Source organism: Zeus faber, assembly GCF_960531495.2.
Source record: "Zeus faber genome assembly, chromosome: 18".
NCBI lineage: Eukaryota > Metazoa > Chordata > Actinopteri > Zeiformes > Zeidae > Zeus > Zeus faber.
The window spans coordinates 2,968,594-2,973,882 of NC_137210.1; positions in this window are offsets into that span (position 1 = coordinate 2,968,594).

Below are 5,289 nucleotides of genomic sequence, written 5' to 3' on the forward strand. Positions count from 1 at the left end.
ACTTTTTGGAACACCCCACAAGACCTGCCATTCTGGAGATGCTCTGACCCAGTCGTCTAGCCATCACATATTGGCTCTTGTCAAAGTCACTCAGATCTTTACGCTTCCCCTTTTTCCCTGTTTGTAACACGTCAACTTCAAGAACTGACTGTTCACTTGCTGCCTAATTTATCCCACTCCTTGACAACTCCTTGAATAATAATATTGGTCATCTTGTTCCAATGGCACATTGGCACAAGATGACCAATATTATTATTATTACTTCACCTTCCAGTGGTTTAAATGTTGTGGCTGATTGGTGTCTATATACATATACATTAGGCCTTAAGAGTCCGCCACCCCCAACTCCACATTGAGGAAATGATGCTAAAATGTATTTTGACCTCAAATTCTCAGGGGAAAGTGACCATTATTTGTCGCTTGATGCCGTCTGCAGAAGGTCATGGACCTGTTCTCCGCAAAACCAGCCATGAACCCTCCGTCGGGTCCTAATTTCTGACAGGACTTTGTTGTTCATACTTGACAATGATTGGACAGGGGCTGGACTCCGGTAGTGTCAATGAATTAAATGCATGTCAGTGAGCATGGGTCTGCCGTTTTGTACGTTTTCGGTATCTTCCTGTGGCGAATGTGATTTTGACGGTGCGGTACAATGGCCTTAGTAGAGCAGTAATTGTGTTTTTAAACCAAAGTTAATTCAAACCACGTGGGAATTCAACCCTTTCCACACGAGTTTAACACAGTCGTCTTCTGGTTTTGACTGTTAATTTAGGTTGGGAACTATTTCGTAGTTGAAGATGTACTGGCATGGCTTTTGCAATATGGTCCAATTTCTGCAATGCCTCAGTCATGATATTGTATAGGTTCATTAAATAAAGCTACAAAATTGCATATTTTAGCATTGTCAATGGACTAACAATTATCCCATAAAAAATACTTATTTGTGAACTATATTCATGAGGCATCATATTTTGACCATATCGTCCGGTCCTACATCTAACACTTTTGTGTCTTAATCTATTGGAAATAAACACTGTAAAGAGACTCCTCACCCTTGCTCTCAGACAAGGCCAAACCTTGTGTGACAACTTAAGCCAATAATAGAGTGATATACAGTAGCTAGACGCTTTTCTTCTTTACCTCAGTAAGACATAGGAAACCACATGTAGAACACCCAGACAGTGTAAACAGTCTATCCATGTAATTAAAGTATATGTGTATATATAAATTATTACTGTACATAATGTATGCCTTAATAAAGAAGTATTCATAAATCTATGGCGCGGTTTTCAAAAGTGTATGTGTGTTTGTATGTGTTGGTGCACTGCCCCAGAACATCCCAGAATGTGGACCAGCCAGCTTGAGCAATTTCACTTTGCCGTTTTAAATCAGCGCTGAAGAAGACAGAAGACAACTTTTACAGACTTTCTTTTCAAGCAGTAACGATAATTGGCTCTGACCTGCCACCCGAAGCTGAGATGTTACATTTCATCAAGAATTAAATAGAGATGCGTTTTCCATGCAAATATTTGAACACAAGTTTCCCCAATTGCAACACTCCCAACTGCCGATAGGACACAGCAAAGTAACAACAAATGAAGCAGAGGAAGAGCAGGCAAGCACAAGGCCGCAAATTCATCCCGCTCATCTCATCGGAACAAGCGATCCTGAGCGGTCACAAGCGATTCCAACGTTAGGCGTTTCCAAAAATATTGGTTTGATGAGCATCAATAAGGCGGTAGAAATCAACAATGTAGAGAAAAAAAATCCCAACTAAACCAGAAAAAGGAATAAGAAAACAAAATTTTTTGGAAGCATACGTACAGGATCCAACAGGCTTGTTTGCTTCTCTTTCCTTCCCACTGGTGCTCCAAACTCTATTCAAACCCAGATTTAAAATACATTGCTAACTTGTGTTGAAACTTTTGGATTGGTGGATGAGGCGCCTCTGACAGAGAAGAAACAACCTTACTGTGGCCGTACAGCAGCATCGCACTTTTTCTACCCGAGTTTCCGAGGGAACAACATCATTTGGTGGAATCTATTTACTTTAGACTAAATCTCTCTCCAGGGCACGGAAAGGTGTGTGCCGAGTTGTATCCAATGCTTTTAACCCCCCTCCTCCCCCCTCCTATTTTCCCTCCAAACCATGACATCAGCCGTCTCAAAAGGTGGCTGTCATGACGCTGCACTGTGCTCTCATCTCGCTCTGAGCCAAGATTCCCAAGGGTTTAGCTAAATGATTAGCTGTCTGTGTGGGTCTAAGTGTGTGTGTGTGTGTGTGTGTGTGTGTGTGTGTGTGTGTGTGTGTGTGTGTGTGTGCTGGCATGGGATCTTAGGGCTTGTTAAGAAAAGGTGTGTCAAGTCAGCGGAGGTGCTGCCATGCTGCTCTGGGGCAATGTCGAGCTCTCTGCGGCCCTCATTAAGTTTCAGACACCTTTCCAAAAAAGCTAATCTTCCACTGCACAGACAAAAACACACCTGTATGGAGAGTGAGACAGTGGGAGACAAAGGAGGCATCTATGTGTATGTGTGTGTGTGTGACCCGAGGGTCCATTCTTTGAGTCTTAAGCGCTTGGCTTGGTACGGCGTTAGCTAGGGGAGATGAGAGTCCTCTGGAACAAGGAGTGCCAATCTGACTGGCTGTTACAGAAGGCTGAAGCTGAAGTGACGGTGATGCTAATTGAACCTCATAGCTCTTACAGTCAGCTACCTCTCACACACACGCGTATGCACGCATGCGCACACACGCACGCACACACGCAGGCACGCACGCACGCACGCACACACACACACACACACACACACACACACACACACACACACACACACACACACACACACACACACACACACACACACACACGCAATCCAGCTTGCTAAGTGCCTGCACAAACTCAGTGGCTTAACATTCAGACCCGGGTCAAAGATTCAACTTGCACCTTTACTTAAGTCTGTACAGGTTATAAGCTCAGAAAGGTGGGGGCTTTTAGTGAGTAAAATCCTTTGACATAAAGCCGTCAATGCCAAAAAAAGAAGAAAAGAAAAAGAGTATGTTTGAAAACAGCTGACAATATAAAGCTTATAAAAGCCCTGGATTTACAAGGGAGATCGTGCCCCATGCAGCAGCATGAAAGCTTGTTCCTAAACGACAGGCACAATGATAGGTTGCGTTATAATATGTTCACTGACATTTCAGCCCTGGGTTGAAAAATAGTGAACCCGCCCAACTCAGATGTTGCATATTTAAGGTTGCAATGATGATACAAAAGACCAAAATGCATTGCAATCGAGTATCTTGGTATACATTGTGCAATGACCCAGCACCCCATAAATCCTCAAGGGTAATGACTGCGGTACACACAGGGGCCCATCCCCTGGTGTGAGGGGCATGTCTGTCCCTCTTTTCAAAATCCTGTTCGTGTCCCCCCCCCCCTTTTTTTTTTTACCACAATAATCGTGCTTAAAGGAGGATGACATTTTGAGAAAAAAAACACACCATATCAATTTCTCAAGCCAACATAAGCATGTGGCTCATTATTATGCAGAATGACATCAGCGGACCTTCCCGGGTGAGGGTTTCGGAATAATGGGGTGTTGAAACAATGGGTAGCCCCCCCTTAATACGCTACTGTTTGGCTAGCCATCAGATTTTGGCTGAGAATGTGAATTGATATGCGGATTGAAAAAGTTGCCACGGATGAGTAGCGAACACTGACAGCCTGCCTGAGCAATTCTATAGTACATTTTGGCGACATTGTGGACGCAGACTTTTTTTTGCTCACTGAATGAGGGAGCGGCAGTTCCTAAAAATTGAACGCCAACAGCAGTTCAGTTGAATGTCTTTATTTGGAGAGGGAATGAAGAGAAAGAAAGGAAATGTGAGGTGGTTGATTAGTGCTTGTAAAACAGCATGATTTTCTATGAACCTATGTAACTTGAAAACGAGTCCACCTTAAAGCACAGCATGTATCTGTCAACAATGTATGAAAAGCAGAGTCTCTCTCGCAGTTTACTTTAACATTAGACACACCATCTTCCATGTCTATGGAAGACAGTGAAGACGAGGCAGGGAGAAGCAGCGGAGTTGCAGGTAGGTTATATGTGATTTTCTGTTGGTTACTGTAGCCCCTAAATGTATGTGGAAATGCAGGAAATGGTATTCAAATCACATTTTTTTTGCTACACCCTTGGGTACACAATGTACCCTGTTTGCTGGCCTGTCACGTCCAAAATTTTAAATGCTGATCAACTCCATTTTTCCATGGGTCTGGTTGAAATGGAACTCCTACCTAAATACGATTTTAATGAGGTCTACCCAGCCAAGCTGGGGCATGGGAAGGAAGAGAGAAAGGAGGGGCGGTGGTGGCCCGGGCTTTTAATTGCAATTTCCAGAGATTCTGGCCCACTGCGAAAGCTCTGAATGTAAATCAACAGGACTGTGAAAGGCTGGCCGTGATGCTTTGCAGAGGGAGGCAACACAAGTTGGGAGTGTGTGCGTGTGTGCTGACTTCAGGCCAGACGTCAATTAAAGTCTGGAAAGTAAATACGTCAGGCGGTTCCTGCGGTGTTGGGCAGAGGTAAAAGGGGGCCTCTCCAGTGGCCTGTTTAGGGTTTTTTCCAACCCTAGGAGGACAGGCCAATCACTTCGAATTTATTACATACCTGACTGCTTTCACGCAGTTTAGGATCGTCAATGTGCCCTCCCACTGGACACAACTTTCGCTAAAGGGTATAGGAAGGAAAGAAAAAAATAATAATAATGTGCTCAAGCAAATTGTTTCCACCTTATAAACAGGCCCTCGTGTGCTCCAATCTGCAGCATGCAAATGTTACACGTTGGAAAATCAGTCTAAAAATACAAACACAAACCGCTCACCTGGAAATGTACTGTTTGGAATCGCACGCAAACTCAAACTTGATTTTTTCAAAATCATGGCACCGGGCCACGCTTGTCAGGAGTCGTTTTGCAGGGCCGGGGCGCGACAGGGCAGAAATGATAAACGATGGACTCTCCTGCCTGTCTGCGTACACTGCAAGCGATCCCAAGAGATGAGCTGTCAAACACGTCTTCAAACTTAACACACGCCGACAGCACAGAGACGAGACGAGACGAGAAAAGGAGCTTGTACGTATTAAGGCCTCCGTGACCATTATAGTGTCTTCTGAGACTTCAAATTGATGAATTATTCTCTTTCTCTGAGACCTATAAAGGCCAAAGTGCTAAAAATGCCCAATGTCAAAATAAAAGGTACGGTGGACGGAGAAAAGACAAAGTGGTAAAAAAAA